We start from the raw sequence: 20,954 nt of genomic DNA on the forward strand, positions 1-20,954 counted from the left end.
CCAGGATTGATCTCTTGTAGGATGGATTGATTGGATCTCCTTGCAGTTCAAGGGACTCTCAAGAGTCTTCTCCAACACCACAGTTCAAAAGCATCAATTCTGCGGTGCTCAGCTTTCTTCACCGTCCAACTCTCACATCCATACATGACCACTGGAAAAACCATAGCCTTGACTAGACGGACTTTTGTTAGCAAAGTAATGTCTCTGCTTTTAAATATGCTATCTAGGTTGGCCATAACCTTCCTTCCAAGGAGTAAGCGTCTTTTAATTTCATGGCTGCAGTCACCATCAGCAGTGATTCTGGAGCCCAAAAAAATAAAATCTGACACTGTTTCCACTGTTTCTCCATCTATTTCCCATGAAGTGATGGGACCAGATGCCATGATCTTAGTTTTCTGAACGTTGAGCTTTAAGCCAACTTTTTCACTCTCCTCTTTCACCTTCATCAAGAGGCTCTTTGGTTCTTCTTCAATTTCTGCCATAAGGGTGGTGCCATCCACATATCTGAGGTTATTGATATTTCTCCCAGCAATCTTGATTCCAGCTTGTGTTTCTTCCAGCCCAGCGTTTCTCATGATGTACTCTGCATAGAAGTTAAATAAGCAGAGTGACAATATACAGCCTTGACGTACTCCTTTTCCTATTTGGAACCAGTCTGTTGTTCCATGTCCAGTTCTAACTGTTGCTTCCTGACCTGCATACAGGTTTCTCAAGAGACAGGTCAGATGGTCTGGTATTCCCATCTCTTTCAGAATTTTCCACAGTTTATTGTGATCCACACAGTCAAAGGCTTTGGCATAGTCAGTAAAGCAGAAATAGATGTTTTTCTGGAACTCTCTTGCTTTTTCAATGATCCAGCGGATATTGGCAATTTGATCTCTGGTTCCTCTGCCTTTTCTAAAACCAGCTTGAACAGCTGGAAGTTCACGGTTCACGTATTGCTGAAGCCTGGCTTGGAGGATTTTGAGCATTACTTTACTAGCCTGTGAGATGAGTGCAATTGTGTGGTAGTTTGAGCATTCTTTGCCATTGCCTTTCTTTGGGATTGGACCGAAAACTGACCTTTTCCAGTCCTGTGGCCACTGCCGGGGGCCGAGGGTGGCAGCCGAGAGGGGCTAGGCCGGGCCGGGGGCCGGGGGCAGCGGCCGACAGGGGCTAGGCTGAGCCGGGGGCCGGGGGTGGCAGCCGACAGGGGCTAGGCGGGGCCGGGGGCTGGGGGCGGCAGCCGAGAGGGCCTAGGCCGGGCCAGGGGCTGGGGGCCGGCGACGGCGGCGAGAGGAATTACCCAAGGCCTAAGGTAAGAGAAACCCAAGTAAGACGGTAAGTGTTGCAAGAGGGCATCAGAGGGCAGACCCACTGAAACTAAAATTACAGAAAACTAGCTAATCTGATCACACGGACCATGGCCTTGTCTATCTCAAAATATAGAATAGGATGAGACTAATAAAAATCTGTAGCTGAAATATAATGAGTTGTCAAGGGACATTAAAATAAACATGTTATATGTAAATGAATTGATTTTCACCTCAGCTCTGCATAGGATATCTTTCCATAAGAATGCATTGGTTTTACTTTTACTAATTAGTGTGTATTAAAATATTATGTGAAATACACAGATTCAACATTGTCTTGTTTAACCAACCCTAGTCACTCCCTTGCCTCATCCTAAACACATGCATTAGATTGTCCTCTTCAGGATTAGGTTGTATTTTAATATGCAATTTTTTTCCACATGATTTCCCTCTTAAAATGAAACTTTAAATTCCTTGATAGCATGAATCATTACTTCTACATACTATGCATTTATGCCAAGTGTAGTGACCAATCAAAACTCCATTAACTGACCAACTATGTTTAAGGATATTTTTTCAGATTAAATAATATAGTTTATCAACAGATACCATCATCATTGCTATCTTGGAACCAAAAATGTTAATTTTGTTTTAACAATGATTATAGAAGGAGAAAAAAAAGGAAAGAAAAAAAGACAACTCTAGCAAATTCTGTGGGTGCTCTGTCCTTAAGTTCTTATCCCCCAGGAAATAGTTCTTTGTGCTGGACTCCCATCCTCTGGGTGGGCATGGTGGGTAACAGTTATCTTCTTCAGAGAATTACTACTGGGCTACTGGAGCCACTGAAAGTTCCAACTGCCTTAGGAGCTTACGGTCCTCAGAGTAATCCTGCAGCCCATGCCTGTATGGTGTGGGGCTTTGATAGTCTGACAATCTTGCTTCAAATACCACAAAAACTGTACAGTGGTAACCTCATCTGCAAGGAACTCCAAGGGATCAAAGTGAGGCTGGGACTTAATTTTCATATTTATTTTGGATGACTGATTCCTGGTTCTGCTTCCCTTACCTCCTTACTTGTTTTTTTCTGGGAGTTCTTCCCTAATAAATAACGTATACATGAGGTCTCATCTAAAAGTTAGCTTGCAGACAACACTACCCAAAACAATTAATCAAATGAACAAACAAAAGAAGCACTATCACTTGAAACATTTACGAAATGGTACAAAACTAAGGAAAATATATTTTGAAATAAAATTTCACTATGAGAATGAAATGGGAATAAATATCAGTTGCTTTTCTCTTATAAAACTAGTTTGTCAGAGATGATAAGATATGATTTCAGATGCTCCTTAAAGAATAACCAACATATACAAAATTCATTTGACCATGTTCTTCTTGGAGCACGCAATACAGAAACTGGAAAAGTTATACAGTATGGTAATATGGACACTCTATACATTGATATTATTAAAAATTGACTTAAACAGAAAAAGGACTTTCAGTTGGTAATACTAACACATTATATTAAAAAATATTTCTGAGAAAATTGGGTACTTCATGGTATTTTATTAAAGAATAATGGTGTTATTTATGGATTCTCTATGCCAATCCACACAGACAGGAACTATGTGTGGTAAAGGATTTACTCTAAAAATACTCAATATTACAGTAACAGTGAAATGAAAAGGCACTCTGACATTATGGATTTCAATTCCATTCTGGGATTTAAATAGAAAATTTCAAGCATGAGTGAAATAGAACAGTTCCACTGGACCAAAATTGGGATGGACATTCCTGGTAACAACAGAATTGATACGATGCAGATGTTGACGAACATGGTGGAAATGTGGCAGGTACTGTGTTGAGCATCTAACACGCATTATTTAATTTACCTAAATCCTCTCAACAGTCCTAGAGGATGTGTACTATTAATTTTCTCAGCCTTTGGTTAAAATAGCAAAGTCCAGAAATAGTAAATAATTGTTAAGTTCATCCAATGAGAAAAGAGTGGGTCCAAGTTCAAATTCAATCTGCCTGAAACAAACCTCTGGTATTAGCCACTGCATAGGAAAGGTTATAAGCTTCCAGATCTGTCTTGCACAGGTGCTCAAAGCTGGGAAGTCTGCATAAAATCACATAGGTGATGATGAACATAAACATAAATGTTTTTCTGCAATGAAACCATCTGGGACTGGACTTTTCTTTGTGGGAAGATTTTTAAATAACTATTCAACTTTTGATAAGAATTATAAAACGTTCAGATTTTCTCTTTCTTCTACAGTATGGACAGTCTTCATCTTTCTAGGAAATTGCCAGTTTCATCTAAATCATCTAATTTGTTAGAATACAGATTAAGTATTCCCTTCTTTCTAATTTGCACCTCTTTGTCTAGTTTCTTCCAGTTGTGCAAGGTGGAAGGTTAGACTATAATATGAAATCTTTCATAGTATTTAATATAGGTATTTAAAACTATAAATTTCCCTCTAAGCACTGCTTTAGCTGTGTCTATAAATTTTGATATATGTTTTCATTTTCTCTTATCTCAGAATACTTCTTAACTTTCCTTTTGATTTGTTCTTTGACTCTGTTTTATTCAGGAGTATGTAGTTTAATTCCCTCACATTTGTGAAGTTCCCACATCTCCTTCTGTTGTGTTTTTAATTTCATTTCTTTGTGATGGAGTTCATATTTTGTATGATTTCAATCATGTTTAAAAATATTGAGACTGTGGACTTCCCTGGTGGTCTAGTGGTTAAGAATCTGCCTGCCAGTGCAGGGGACATGGGTTCGATCTCTGGTCCAGGAAGATCCCACATGCCACAGGACAATTAAGCCAGTGTACTATAACCACTGAGCCCACATTCTACAAACCTCAAGCTGCAACTACTGAGACCATGAACCGGAACTACTGAAGGCCAAACATCTTAGAGCCTGTGCTCTGCAACAAAAGAAGCCATCACAATAAGAAGCCCTGTGCACCACAACTAGAGAGTAGCCCCCGCTTGCCGCAATTAGAGAAAGCCCGTGCAAAAGCAACAAAGACCCAGTGCAGTCAAAACTAAATAAAAGAAAATTAAATTAAAAAAAATAAATCTTGAGACTTGTTTTATAGTCTAGCATTTAATCTATCCTAGAGAATGTTACCGGAGAAGGCATTGGCACCCCACTCCAGTACTCTTGCCTGGAAAATCCCATGGATGGAGGAGCCTGGTAGGCTACAGTCCATGGGGTCACTAAGAGTCAGACACGACTAAGCGACTTCACTTTCACTTTTCCCTTTCATGCACTGGAGAAGGAAATGGCAACACACTCCAGTGTTCTTGCCTGGAGAATCCCAGGGACGGCGGAGCCTGGTGGCCTGCCGTCTATGGAGTCGCACAGAGTCGGACATGACTGAAGCGACTTAGCAGCAGCAGAGAATGTTACATATGCACTTGAAATAAAGTGTGTTTTCTGCTGCTGTTAAGTGGTAATGCTCTAAAGATGTCTATCAAGACCACTTGGTTGATAGTACTTTTCAAGTCTTTAATATCCTCATAGATTTTTTGTCTAGATGTTTTCTCCATTATTGACATTGGGGTCTTGAAATCTCCAACAATTATTTCCAAATTATTTATTTCACCTTTCAAATCTATTTGTTTCATAGACTTCAAGGATCACCTGTTAGGTATTTATATGTTTATAATTTTTATATGGCCCCAATGGATTGAGAATTTATAATCATCATTATAAAATACTCGTACTTTTCTTTAGCAATCTTTTTCAGTCTATTTTTAATAATATTAGCATAACCATTCCAATTCTCTAATAGTTGTGAATTGCGGGGTATAGCTTTTTCCATCCTTTTAATTTCAACCTTTTCATATCTTTGAATCTATATAGTTGTAGTTTTTTTTTTTCTAAATCAAGCCAGACAATTTCTGTCTTTTGATTAGATTGTTTAATACATTCAAACGTAGAGTTATTATCAATATTTTGGGGTTTACATCTCCTATTTCGTTTTCTGTATGACTTATACGTGTTTTCTTTTGTGTCTTCTTTATTGCCTTATTCTACATTAAGTGGATTCTTTCTAGTATACCATGTTAATTCCTCAAAGATATTTAACTGCATTTTAAGTTATTTTCTTATTGATTGCTTTCAGGATTATAATATGCATCTTAACTTAGCATCTACTCCAGATTTAAACTAACTCAATTCCACTATGTTATGAAAAGTTGCTGCAATATAGCTCCATTCCTTTTCTTTATTGTCATATAGAATTACATGTTTATGTGCTACAAATCCAACAATCTAGTGCTATAATTGTTGTTTTATATAATCTTATGTCTTCTAAAGATGTTAAGAGAAGAAAGGAAAAATTGATTTATATAGTTTTTTTATATTAGATTTCATTAACATTAGATTTCTTGTTCTCATCTTTTCTTATTGCAGACTCAATTTACTATACAGTGTCATATCCTTTTTCCAATATAGCTTTATTTCTACTGCCCTGCTTTGTAATGTTACTTACAAAATATCTCTATATTGCTATTAGTTCAACTATACCACATTATATTGTTTTGTACAACTGTTTTTAAGAATCAATTAAGAGAATAAATATATTGCAGTATAGTCATAAAGTTCCAGAGTTGTGATTGATATATTTTCTTGGAATATCAACTGACTCGAGTTTCAGTATCATAAAGGAATTATCATTTATTTTCATTTCAATATTCCTATGATGCTGTTTTGGACTTATCTTTATTTTTCTGTTACTACAAAAAGGATGCCTCTGGATACTATAAGTTGAAGAACAAGACATTCCTATAGTGTCACTGGATTCATCTGATTTTTACTAAATCTATAAATATCATAAAAATGTCATTAAACATTACACTGACTGAAATGAAACTGCCACTATTCATAATTTTTCATCTATGATACTGGCATCTTTATAAAATCAGCCTAATACATCAGTCTCCTTTAATCTAATCTACATATACAGTGCATGTGTACATGTACACACAGGCATACACACACACCACATACTATATACCTTTCCTCATACCCAAACAGCCATTACTGTCTTAGTCCCATTTGACTATTTTCTACACTACTGGATTCTAGGAAGGAAGTCACTGCAAGCTAAAAAACGTAAAACCAACAACAACAACAAAAGTAAGACACAGATTATATTTTTACAAATTACAATTTTTATATTGAATTGCATGGTGACCATGTTAATTCATTAAATAAGGTGTGGAAATTTTGATCATTCATCTCTCCGGTTGTTAGCTGGTGGATAATTAAAACCCTAATTACACATCTCTAAATCTGTCCCAATCAATAGTGAAGATAAGAGACTCTTATGCTTGTCATCCCAAATCATTCTAGAAATGAAACTCTGAAGTTTCATGTTAAATCTCTGTGATGAATTTCCTAGTAATTATAGTACTTTATCACTTTCCAACAGCGTATGAAGTGCTGTGATGGTCTGTCAACAATATGTCAAACACCATGAGAAATATTATGATATAATTTATATATTTCTCATCTTAACTAAGGATCTGCTCCTATATACACACTATTTACAGGCAGATCTTACACTCTAAAAAAAGCCCTACTGAACATGATTTTAATTCACCAAAAGATGAGCAGAGCAAAAAGGGACAGGGTGGCAGGGTGTGGGTTTTGGAAGCACATATTTTAAGTCTTGGTTGTCTGTCCAAATCTTTCTCTACAAGGAAGCTTTCTAGAAAACTATAAAATAACATGTTGGAAAAACTAGCAATGGCTATGAAGGTTTAAAAGGAGAGTTTACAGTTAATGCTGCTTTGGGTCAATGATCTAGATTCCTATTATAGGACTGAATAAACTGAGAAATAGAAGAAGAAGAAAATATCTGGGTCAGCCCTTTGAAAATTCTTGTCATTTTTAAAACTCACTACTGCCAACATCATCATCAAAAACGCATGCTTATTGCTATTCATACAGTATTTAAATGAAGACTTTCAAAGGATAGACTCACTTTGGATGATCATATTTGTTTTAGCAGAATTGGTTACACAAAAGAAAGATCCTTGAACAACCTTTCCAAAACATCTTATCCATACCTATTCACGATGTTTCTCAATTCCATAATTGCTAGCAAAATAATTCACATGTAACCTCACTTAACATACAAAGAAAAGGTTGATATGTTATTTAATATCTAATGCTTACTACAGGTAGCACTTTTATGTTAGGTCAACTGGACTTCATCTGTTGCTGTAATGTATATTTATATCTCTCTAGGTCATTCGTGATGTTGGCAGACAGAAGAATCTACCACAACTGATGACATCATATGTCATTTTGTTAATCAGTGATAAATTTACAGTTTTGAATTATTTATTTTTAATCGATCAAGATATACTGAAAAGATTCCTGATGATAATGTGATGTGATTCTCAATTATTTGTTTTTCCACATCCTTTCTTAAGAGAAGGGGAAAAAAGTAAAGTTATAGCTACTCTTCTGGGCATTGCAATAATCCACAATATATGTTATCTGCAGTCCATCAAGACACTGCTATTTACAAGCATTAATGATTCTAGCAAATATGTGCTATAAACCAATTTAGTGAACTAAAAAAGATTTTAAGTTTGACCTAAATGTGCATAAATCCACAGAGGTATGTTTCACATATAACTGTATTCCATTGATTTGTATCACAGTACAATGAGATAAGAGCAGAGAATTCTTTAGACACATAAGAGCTCTATAAATATTCATCAAGTCTAGAAATATGTCCATTCAGCAAAATTTTAAATATATATCAATTCTTTGTACAAGAGTCATCTCATTTTTAGTCTGTCCAATAATGTGGAAATAATCTCATAATTTATATAAACCATTTTGGAAATCTTAAATCTCTCTTTAGGGCCTATTTTTACAATTCAAGATCATTAACTTTGGTTAATATATATATTATGTTTAATTTTTAATCTAGAGTTCTTATGGGAAAATACTATAGTTGTTAATACAATTTAAAATAGGGTTTCCAGGAAAGAATTATGGCAAAAAGCAAAATTTATCAGCACTGAAATATGTTTGAAAAAATTAAATACATATATTTACATATGGACATATTTCAGTTATACATATATACTATTAATGTATAAACCATGTCTGCATTCACAAAAGTATGTAAATTTATCACATTCTAAAAATACACAGGAAAAATTTTAAACTTTAACCAGAAAGAAATACAGATTACTTTAACCCAGTAATATAAACCCTCAAACACAGAACTTCTAAAAAGGTGGCTGCTCTAAAGGTGATTATTGCAATAATACCTAATAAAACTGAGTTGAGAAATTATTTCTAAGTTGGGTGAACCATTAGATATTTTGCTGCTTATATGCTTATATAATTAATGGTTAATTCGAAAAAACTTAGAGCTAAAACTCCAGCTATTAGATTTGTTCTGTAGGTCAACAATTGCAACCTGATGGAACCAAACTCCCTACATGATGACATGAACTCGTATAAAACAATAAGCTCATTTTCATTAAGCAATTCCTAAACTACTATAGTGCACTTTAGAAGATAGCCATGACCTGGCGAAAAAATAGAGTAGGTAATTTTTCAGGTTATTTTCATTGTAGCTATTAGAATATTTCAGGATATATAAACACATATATATACATATATATGTACACACCCATATACATAGACACATACACATATGTGCACATTTTGTATACACACATATACAGTTTTTTTTAATGAACCTAACTGAAAAGATATCAGTGCAAAGATATCACTGATCAGTGATCAGTGCAAAGAAATAGCGGAAAACAATAGAATGGGAAAGACTAGAGATCTCTTCAAGAAAATTAGAGATACCAAGAGAACATTTCATGCAAAGATAGGCTCGATAAAGGACAGAAATGGTATGGACTTAACAGGAGCAGAAGATATTAAGAAGAGGTGGCAAGAATACAGAAGAGAACTGTACAAAAAAGATCTTCACGACCCATATAATCACAATGGTGTGATCACTCACCTGGAGCCAGACATCTTGGAATGTGAAGTCAAGTGGGCCTTAGGAAGCATCACTATGAACAAAGCTAGTGGAGATGATGGAATTCCAGTTGAGCTATTTCAAATCCTAAAAGATGGTGCTGTGAAAGTGCTTCACTCAATATGCCAGCAAATTTGGAAAACTCAGCAGTGGCCACAGGACTGGAAAAGGTCAGTTTTCATTCCAATCTCAAAGAAAGGCAATGCCAAAGAATATTCAAACTACCCCACAATTGTGCTCATCTCACATGCTAGCAAGTAATGCTCAAAGTTCTCCAAGCCAGGCTTCCACAGTACATGAACCGTGAACTTCCAGATATTCAAGCTGGTTTTAGAAAAAGCAGAGGAACAAGAGATCAAATTGCCAGCATCCACTGGATCGTCAAAAAAGCAAGACAGTTCCACAGAAATATCTATTTCTGCTTTATTGACTATGCCAAAGCCTGTGACTGTGTGGATCACAATAAACTCTGGAAAATTCTTCAAGAGATGAAAATACCAGACCACCTGACCTCCCTCCTGAGAAACCTGTATGCAGGTCAGGAAGCAACAGTTAGAACTGGACATGGAACAACAGACTGGTTCCAAATAGGAAAAGGAGTACGTCAAGGCTCTATATTGTCATCCTCCTTATTTAACTTATATGCAGAGTACATCATGAGAAATGCTGGACTGGATGAAGCACAAACTGGAATCAAGATTGCCGGGAGAAATATCAATAACCTCAGATATGCAGATGACACCACCCTTATGGCAGAAAGCGAAGAAGAACTAAAGAGCCTCTTGATGAAAGTGAAGGAGGAGAGTGAAAAAGTTGGCTTAAAGCTCAACATTCAGAAAACTAAGATCATGGCATCCGGTCCCATCACTTCATGGAAAATAGATGGGGAAACAGTGACAGACTTTATTTTGTTGGGCTCCAAAATCACTGCAGATGGTGACTGCAGCCATGAAATTAAAAGATGCTTACTCCTTGGAAGGAAAGTTATGACAACCTAGATAGCTTATTAAAAAGCAGAGACTTGACTTTGCCAACAAAGGTCCGTCTAGTCAAAGGTATGGTTTTTCCAGTAGTCATGTATGGATGTGAGAGTTGGACTATAAAGAAAGCTGAGCACTGAAGAATTCATGCTTTTTAACTGTGGTGTTGGAGAAGACTCTCCTTGGACTGCAAGGAGACCCAACCAGTCCATCCTAAAGGAGATCAGTCCTGGCTGTTCATTGGAAGGACTGATGTTGAAGCTGAAACTCCAATACTTCTGGCCACCTGATGTGAAGAGCCGACTCATTTGAAAAGACCCTGATGCTGGGAAAAATTGAAGGCAGGAGGAGGAGACGACAGAGGATGAGATGGTTGGATGGCATCACCAACTCAATGGACACGAGTTTGGGTAAACTCTGAGAGTCAGTGATGGACAGGGAGGCCTGGCGTGCTGCGGTCCATTGGGTTGAAAACAGTTGGACACGACTGAGTGACTGAACTGAACTGAACAGAAAAGAATGGATTATTTGCGATTTGAAACATCTGGAATTAATTTATTCTAAGGAAAGAAATTTAATAAACAAATATAACACAGACTAAGATCAGAGTTGGTCCAAATTGAAGGCCATCTCTGTCATGATGGAACTTTCTCTAATAGAATTCCTTGTGAAAAATCCTTTTACCAACCATCTGGCCAGAGGTTTGAATTCCCACCATGAGATATGTGTTTTTCATTGGTCAGATAAACATAATGCAGAAGAATATTTGTTGATTATAAATTAGTAGCTTGGTAGTTAAATATTAACACCTAGGCAAGGGAACACTCATTAGTGATCAACTAGGGTATGATGAAAGATCACAAGGGCCTTGGAAACCAGGAGATAGCCTCACATTGTTTTCAAAGGGAATGTGGTTACACACGGTAGTATTAGCTAAGGACTCCTAGCATTAGAGCAGGGATCCAGAGGGAAGGGAAAAGTAAACTAATCAGGAACCACAATCCACTAAGTATAGCATAAAACACTCTTCTCTCATTAATATCCTAAAGCTGTATGATCTGTTTCAGAATACTCCCACTGACTGTAATTCCAATAACAGGAAAACAGAAAACATATATTAATTGCACTGCTTTACTCCTTTCCAAAAAATGTAACTAAAATTCATCCAAAGGTTACCTCCTCAATTTCATTAACAGACTTAGAACACTAAAACTACTAAGAGGTATCCATAATCTTTGAAAATTGTTCCCAATTTTTATGCTGAAAATGTTCACATCTGTTCTGAAAAAATGAACTAAGGGATTTCTGTATGTGCTCTAATAGTAAATCAAAAGAAATGCTACTTCAAAATGTTACTGAATTTAGTGTAACTTTTGGCATTACGCTTTCTGAAAAATGGAGTAAAATATAAGTACTCTCATGTAGAGGGTTCAGTAAATGGTTTAAATGTGTTTCATAGTCATCTAACACATAAATACTTATCTCTTTCATCTAATTAAAGATCTTTATAGGCAAAGACCACCATACATCACATAAATACTCGGGATTTTTGCCTGCATACATGTGCAGATGGATGGATGGAGTGACTGGCAAGTGACTTGATCTAGTATTCAAGATCTAGCTGAACTAAAAGACCCCATAAGCATAATATCCAATCTCTAATTATCATAGGTTGGGGTTACTGGAAGAAGACAGTTTGGGTTTAAGAGGTTTATTAGGATCAGTATTTGTATAAGAAAGGGGAAGGAAGCAGGCTGGAGACAAGAGTAAGAAGTGGCAGGGCTGCAGGGTGTGGAGAACAGGATGATGAGGCATTGGCCAACTGGGCAGGGAGTTCTGGACTTCCCTTCACAGTTTCTAGTTTTAGGCTGAAATGCCTGGCCCTCTAAACCTGTCTCAATCAATCAGTAAGTAGATTCCAGCTGGTGGGGTGCAATCCAGGCCAAGTGGTACCAAGAAGTTAACACAGATCCTGTAGAAGGTGACAAATGGAGGCTGTCAGCTAATCCCACTTCACTCCTTAAATGGGCAATAGGAGGTGTAGTTCCATGTTTTCCCATTTCTTTTTTTTTTTCCTGTTTTTTTTTTTTTTTTTTTGGCCATGCAGCTTGCAGGATCTTAGATCCTAAACTAGGCATTGAACCCAGGCCCCTGGCATTGGAAGCTCAATGTCCTAACCACTGGACAACCAGGGAATTCCCAATGCAGTTTGATCTTGATTTCTAAATCAGAAAACTCCAACAGGTGAGACAATCATCTAGTATAGCAAGCTGTACAAATTGCTAACCTAAAATTCTTGGTGTATTTTATGACAGAACAGATACACGTAAGTCAACACATAATTTAAGCAGCCCTGTTTAAGTAAGGAAAGACTGAGTTATCAGTCAAGGACTTCATATCCCCTAAATCTATAAAGCCCTCTGGAGAGCACAGAACTTTGAGGTTTTTATTGGAATCCTATTGACTATAAATGGGAAATGCACTTCTCATTCAATTTTCCTCATGCCTAGCATTTATTTGTTAGTATGAACTCTCTCTATATATCACATATCACAAATCTTCAGCAATAGCTATTATCCAAATATCTAATAAGCAAGGGGATACAGTATGGTATTTAAAGTTATGGTTTTCCCTGGTGGCTCAGATGGTGACGAGTCTGCCTGCAATGCAGGAGACCCAAGTTTGAACCCTGGGTCAGAAAGATCCCCTGGAGAAGGGAATGAATGGCAAGCCACTCTGGTATTCTTGCCTGGAGAATTCCATGGACAGATGAGCCTGACAGATTACAGTCCATGGGGTCACAGAGTCCGACACAGCTAAGCAACTAACATTTGCCTTGCCATGACCTGAAAGGATACAGATACAAGAGATCTCTGAGGCATCAGTGATGTTGTGTTTTCTGACCAGAGTGGTAAATACAAGAAGGTTTACTTTGCAACGATTTTTTAAAATATTAGTTTTACATACTTTGATCTGTATTATTTCAGTAAGAAAAAAACAAAAACAACTGCAAAACAGGCCAATTAATTGAAAAAGCAATTTGCAAACCAAATGCCCTCAAATTGATACTGCTGGGGTAGTTGAAAGTTACCGTGGAATTATCACCTCCACTGAGTACAAATTTTGAAGAGACTGGCAATTTCCTTGCAAATGTGGAATCAATGCTGGCAGTTAAGAATTGGGAATGTTAGCACAAATATCTCCCCACGCTATCCCCAAGCTGTGATTATAATGGGCAAAGACAGTAAAAAGCAACCTTTAGCTGTCAAGAGAGAAAACCCCCAACTGCCATACCATGAAGTATCTGAACAAACTTCTTTTTATTAGTAACAGATAAGTATACAATTATCGGTCTACTTCTTTGAAAGAATTTGAAGTGTAGAATGGACAAACCTAGAAGTTAGGGTATGTTTAAAAACAAATCCAAGGGTTTAATACCAACACAAAAGGATGAACATATCTGGGCAGCAAAAGGAAAATTCAGGCAAGTTGGGGCCCACATGCGTTCCTGCCACACTCTTCCACACAGACCCTACTAAAACAGCTACCCAGACTGCAGGGCACCAGAGTCAGAGCCCTGTGAGTCTTGTGAAACTTCTGGTAAAGAAGGCCAAATATGCAGTTGCCTGAAGGGCCTGACTGTATGAAATGCAATTAGAACACCAAGAAGGGTTTATAAAACATAAAAAGTTAAAGTTTAATAAAATAGTCAAAGTACTGAAAAGCAGAAAGTGTCATTATGATTTAGAGTCGAGTCTGCTATCACCCAGAGGCTATCCTCTTCTTCAAAGAAATGGAGTCCCCTTCCCAAGTGTCAGCAGGACGCACTGCCATGCAGGTACCTACCCGTGCACCAACCCAAGCCCATGGGACCAAGCTTGTGTCCGTGACAAATGAGCAAAGGTAGTGAGCTCTGGTTCATCTCCTTAAAAGTTGTTGTCTAATACTCTCTTCATTCTATCCCATTAGCCTTGAAATAACTACAGCAGGAAGCCACCTCAGAAACCAGGAGTCAAAAACAATAGAGCTGGCCCATAAGCCCCAGATCGCCTTCTGACTCCATTCTATTGTGTAACATACACAGAGGAAAAACCCACAATTAGTATGTATAATATTAAGTTAACTTAAAAGTAATCTGTTCAGTTCAGTAGCTCAGTCGTGTCCGACTCTTTGCCACCCCATGGACCGCAGCATGCCAGGCCTCCCTGTCCATCACCAACTCCCTGAGCTTACCCAAACTCATGTCCATTGAATCGGTGATGCCATCTAACCATCTCATCCTCTGTCGTCCCCTTCTCCTCTTGCCTTCAGTCTTTCCTAACATCAGAGTCTTTTCAAATGAGTCAGCTCTTCACATCAGGTGGCCAAAACATTGGAGTTTCAGTCCTTCCAATGAACACCCAGGACTGATTTCCTTTAAGATGGACTGGTTGAATCTCCTAGCAGTCCAAAGGACTTTCAAGGGTCTTCTCCAACACCACAGTTCAAAAGCATCAATTCTTCTGCGCTCAGCTTTCTTTATAGTCTATATATATATATGTATATTTGTGCATACACATATACATACATAGATAAGAATTGCATATATTTGTATAGCCAAAGGTAATATATGAAAAGATATCACAATTTTAACACATGATGTGACTGTGTAAAATTGAAAGGTGGAGAAGTTAAGCTATTAATGGTATTTTTAACTTTTGTATTGTAAATTGTTATAATGAGCAGGCATTCCATTTTGTTATTTAAATGCCCATGGATAAGTAAATGTTGCAATCAAATATTATAATCCTGTTAAGGTAGTTCCATGATGAATCAATTCATATTCACAAATAGTTGAAGAACTGGGTAGTCAGACAGGGTATGAGGAAGAAAAGATGGAGAGGACTCTGTCAACTGCATCCAACTTCCATAAGTCCTGAAAAGATCAGCAATTGGGCAAATGCTCACAATCACTAAGGGAGAGACAAAGGGCAAACACTGGAACTTCTTCCAAAATTAAAAATCTCTAAGCAGGGCAGAGGCTCTCCAAACGTCAATGATTCCAAAGAGAAGGGAGGGGGGAGGTGGAGAAGAAAAAGGAAGAAAAGAGTGAAATCATATCATCTATAGTTAACTTTTATTCTGCAACCCAGTGTTAAAAGCAGTATGATTTTAATAATCTGAGATGACATGGTAAGTATTACCTTGGAAGTTTGGGGCTTTTGCAATTTCTATACAAATTTTAAATACCACCATTTGCCACAAGTGGATGACAAACAAATCATAATTAAGAATATTTTCTTGTTTATCAGTTCAGTTCAGTTGCTCAGTCATGTCCGACTCTTTGCGACCCCATGGACTGCAGCACACCAGGCCTCCCTGAGTTTACCCAAACTCACGTCCATCGAGTCGATGATGCTATCCAACCATCTCATCCTCTGTCATCCCCTTCTCCTCCTGCCTTCAATCTATCCCAGCCTGTTTATAGTTTATTATAATATCCTGGTTTATTTTATAATGAATAAATATAAATAATACCCTGGTATTATTTATAATACCCTGGTTTATTTATAGTTTATTATAATACCTATGTTTTGGCTAAATATAAGCAAACATTCTACTTTACCATTGAGACTCTGTTATAATCCTATGATTTGGTTTAATAGATCTATTATGAAAATAACCTTCTTCACAGAATTTAGGTGCCATTACAAACAGCCTTCCTTAAGACTAGGTCAAGCAATAAGGAACAGACGATTATCTCAGGACAAAGCATGGCTCCTTATAAATTTTTACTCCCCCAACCCTGCTTCCTGCCTATTCTATTTACACGCACACCATGAAGAAAGGTGGACAAATACTTGGTGTCATGCATAACCTAGCCCTCAAAAGACAACAAATAAAGTTTAGGGCAATATTTCAACACTGCCTTCAGCTTCATCTATTAGATGATTACTGAAATCCTCTTGAAATTTCCAACTACCTACCTTTCAGCAGCCACAATGCTAAAACTCTAGGTGGTTCACTGACCATGGGCAGCAGGTTTATGCTAAGAATGGAGTCTCCAAAAGATGAACACACACATTCTAAATACTGCTCTTGTTAATCCATAAAGTGAACTCTGAATACCTCAAAAGCTGCTTCTACTTAACTGGTAGTGTCTCTTAAAGGTTCGTGAACCGAAAGTGTTCTGTATGTATTTTAAATATGCACCTACATCCTTATTTTAAATATCCAAATATCCCAGAAAAGCACAGAAAAAGTAGATATGAATTCACACTATGGTTACGAAGGTGGCCTTGCCAACCTGAATGCATTAATGCTCCACAAGCCTCTAGGTCTCACTCATTCTCTGCTGGTCTCCTCTATGTGATGCAGATTCCTACTCTTACGAAAAGAGTAATGTCTCTGGAAGAGGTATGATAATAATACTTTTCAAAATACTAGCAACCAACCCAACGTTGCCACATACATCCTACACAAATACCAAATTATGTACTGAGTAAACAATAATTAGAATCAGCTCTCATTATTCCTCATTTCCTTTTTATTATACTGAATGCTTTCAAAAATACATAATTTCAATTTAAGTTACTGTCAATGCCCTATTACTTTAATGAGGTAAGCATAACTAGTTTTATTATGCATCAAAAACGTTTTTTAACCCATAACAAGGTTGATGAAATTCTACTGTATATAGAGAGAGTTGGTATAATTAAGAGCTGTATGTTCTCAGTTTTAAACAACTGATCTGCACATTTTAAAATATATTTCTTCACCAGCAAAATGTTAACTACATTTGGAATTAACACTACGTGGTTCATCTCTAAAGCTAGACTGAAATGACTAACATATATCAATGAATAAGGGAGAAATTACAGTTTAGTATTTAAACTCTTATCAATGCATTGATTTATCTATAGATGCAAATCCTTATTACACTTGCTTTAATGTCAAAGATATATATATATACCCCAGTACCTTAAAACCTATATCATGAAACAAATGATTGTGACTAATTTTTTTTTTAAGAAAAGGCCAAGAATTTTGCTAAATCATATCTTGTTCATGATTAAGAAAACAACAAATTTGTGTTGGTTTCAAGTGAGCGACTAAATCAGGCACAACTCAGGAGTCCGTCTGCCAAGAAATACATAGAGCAGACATTTCTGTGGCAGCTTTAGAGCTAAGGCCACTGAACCTTTTGAACACCAGCCAACAGGGAATGTGCTGGAACCCGGCTCCTGTTGTTGTTAGAACCACATTAACTATGTTTTTTGGAAAGATAATCATATTTCATATGAAAATGGGGATGATATTCAAAATGTTCATTTTTTAATATCAATCAACCATACACTCTAAAAGGGAGGTGTATGTTAATATGTTGTTTAAGGGACTGACAATGAGCTTGCTTGATTGTAATGTAAATGCCTCACACTAAACTGTTGACTGTCGAGGCATTCCCTTCGAAGACATCCATTTGGAACGAATAAACTGCCAGCCTCATAAGAGATGCAGAGCCAGGCTGCCCCACCCATGAAATTCTCCTTCTTAGAAAGTTCTGGTTGACCTACATAACCAACCAGACAGACCACTAGTTTTTCCTCTCCTGAGCTTTAATTCCCGCACTTATGTTTTAAATTCACCAATGAAGAGTGAATGTGCAAAACCCTAGGTATCCCACTCGAGATCCTAATAAAGGCATAACTTAGACCTTTGTTCAATTGCTCCCCATCTCCACCCACCCCCCCACCTCAGCGCATGGCCCTAGGCGAGCCAGGTACACTCTATGAGTAAAAGACCTTGTTTTTTCAAAGTTCCCTGATGGCTGTTGCTGAGGTATATCTTACTACCACAATAGGAACCAAAAAGGCAGGTCCAGCCACAATATTGGTTCTGAAAGGGGAAATGTCTGTGGGGGCTACCATAAGTACTAAGGGACCAGGTGAGTGCCTCCAGCATTCCTAGCCAATAGTATCACTACTGACACGCTAAGAGGGACCCAAAACAAAATACTATCAGATGCTTAGAACTCTGACTATGACAGCATTTAGTTCTTTAGTTATTAGGTCCTGACTGGCTCCAAGGTCCAATAGGATTTATCAGGGCAGGCCAGGTATAGGGCATGAGTACTTAGGACAGTGCTTGGTTACAAACCAGCCAAAAATTGTTTCAAGATTTTATACACTGGTGAGGATATACAAGCTGACTAGTAATCTTAATTTCAGTTCAACCTCATCTACCAAATATCTCTGTGTCATTCTTATTATATATTCCTAAATGGCCTCTCATTTAAAACAAAACCTGTGGTTTAACTTGTATTAAACCATCAAAATCTTCCTATTCATGTAATCAATTATACATCACTATATGATGTATCATAACTCAATTTTATTCAGTTTTCTTACTAAACTGACCATGTTACAGCAATAAAATCTTAGAACTTGAAAAGTTAAAGGAAGCAAAGTTGTGTGATAGTGATAACAAGACTTGATCTCAAATGTTGGTTCCCCCACTCTACAAATGGGTGAAGGTCTAAAAGATAAATAACATAGTAGTACTTCAATTTCCTCTGCTATGAATTTGGGATTATACTTTACAATATAGGTATCTTAAATAGATTAAGTTAAATAATGTATTAATAAACTAAACCAAACTTACTCTAAAAGAAAGATGGGTATTTTGTCTAAAGATCTCACAGCAATACCATTTTCTAGTGGTAACCTCATTTCCTGACAAATGTTTAAGTGTTCCACTGTTTAATCTTTCTAAATAGGATTTTCCTTTATTCATTCTTTTTAGATCCAGTGCTTCACAAACTTTACTATGCACATGAATGACCTGGTACACACACACACACACACACACACAGATTTCTTAGATCTGGAGTGGACCTGAAATTCTGGCTCTCAAACAACCTCAGTTTCTGTCCTCAGACTAGCAACCTCAGCATCAAATGGGAAACTGGTACACATGCCACTTGCAAGCCCCATTCAAGACTGAAATCAATCAGTAACTTTGGGGATGAGGTTCAGAAACTGTTTTAACAAGTCTTCCAAGTGAGTCAAATGCAGGGTAACGTTTGACAACCTGGAGCAAGGGTTCTCAATTTTGGCTTCCGATTAGAATCACATGGGGATGAGAGTTAATTCTTAGGTAGGCTGATAAGAAGTCCAGGGTCCCTGAGGAGGAGAAAGGGGTCTGGGGCTCTCAAGGAGGAGAAAAGGACAAACTTTTTTTCCTACATTGCTTTGTCCTAGTCACATAAGACATTATTTTCTTTAAGCCCAGAGCTAATGATTACACAACAAAACTCATCTTGCTCAACGGTATGTTTTTCCTTAAGCTCTGTACTAATGATTATATAACAACAATGTATCTTGCTAAAGGACATATTTCTCCTTATTAACAACAACCTTCTGACTAATCTTGTTATCTTATGTTGTAGGAGTGGTTCTGGTAAAAGTATATAATGCCTTGATTAGACTAGCAAGGGGGGCACTCTTCTTCCTCAGAAGCTTTATCTGTCCTTTTTCACTATAATAAAACTTCTGCCACACGAAAGCTCTGAGTAATCAAGCCTGGTCCCTTGTCCCAAAGCTAAATCTTCTTCTTCTTCGGAGATCACAAATCCAACATGGTTCACCATAAGCTATCAGGAAGCTTTTAAAGGTTGCAATGCCTAGGCCACCTTCCAGAAAAATTATATTATAATCTCTGAGTTAGAAGGAGGCTAAAGGCCCAGGAGTAAAGAATCTGCCTGCAATGCAGAAGACACAGGTTCCATCCCTGGATGGGGAAGATCCCTTGGAGAAGGAAATGACAACCCACTCCAGTATTCCTGCCTGGAGAATCCCATGGACAGAACAGCCTGGCAGGCTACAGTCCATGGGGTCATGAAGAGTTGGACACAACTGAGAATGCACACATATACAGTTTTTAAAACTCCTGAGGTGATTCTAGTGTTCAGACAAAAGAACCACTTTCTAGAAGAAAACAGCTGATATCTGAATAGCACATTCACATATCTTTTCGATAAATAAGCCATTTAGATTTATTTTATTTATTTTCAATGACTCATGTTAGTTCTCTTACAGAAGAGCTGAAATGTTTTCCTTTGCTCTAAAGTTATTCAATTTAAATTTGGGTACTAAAAACTGACGGAAGATATAATTAGTTTTGAGTATGATGAATATGTTAAATATTCAGGAGATTATAAAATGTATGGAGGACCTTTGGCCACCTGATGCAAAGAGCAGATTCATTGGGAAAGACCCAGGTGCTGGGAAAGATTGAGGACACAGAGAGAAGGGGGCAACAGAGGACGAGATGGTTGGATGGCAGCACTGACTCAATGGACATTAAGTCTGAGCAAACTCCAGGAGATAGTGAAGGACAGGGATGCCTGGCATGCTGCAGTCTATGGGGTCGCAGTTGAACACGACTGAGCAACTGAACAATAACAACAACTAATGTTTGCTATTTTAGTAATGAGGCACTGCTAACTCAGGTTAACTTCTTGGTTATTGGAAACATGCAGTTGAAATTAATTATTGACTTTACAAAAGTAAATATCCTATATTTGGGGTTAATCATAAGAATATTAAATTGTTTTTGGAATTCTTAGTATTTCTATAAAATTAATCACCCAAA

At 37.2% G+C, this 20,954-nt stretch overlaps 1 protein-coding gene across 1 annotated transcript in view; it reads right to left on the reverse strand.

Annotated features, from left to right (window-relative positions):
* CFAP47 (cilia and flagella associated protein 47) overlaps window positions 1-20,954 on the reverse strand; it is a 493,129-nt gene that overhangs the window by 326,345 nt on the left and 145,830 nt on the right. The window lies entirely within an intron of this gene.

Source organism: Giraffa tippelskirchi, chromosome X (genome assembly GCF_054371585.1).
Source record: "Giraffa tippelskirchi isolate mGirTip1 chromosome X, T2T-mGirTip1v1.2.pri, whole genome shotgun sequence".
In the NCBI taxonomy this organism is placed as follows: Eukaryota; Metazoa; Chordata; class Mammalia; order Artiodactyla; family Giraffidae; genus Giraffa; species Giraffa tippelskirchi.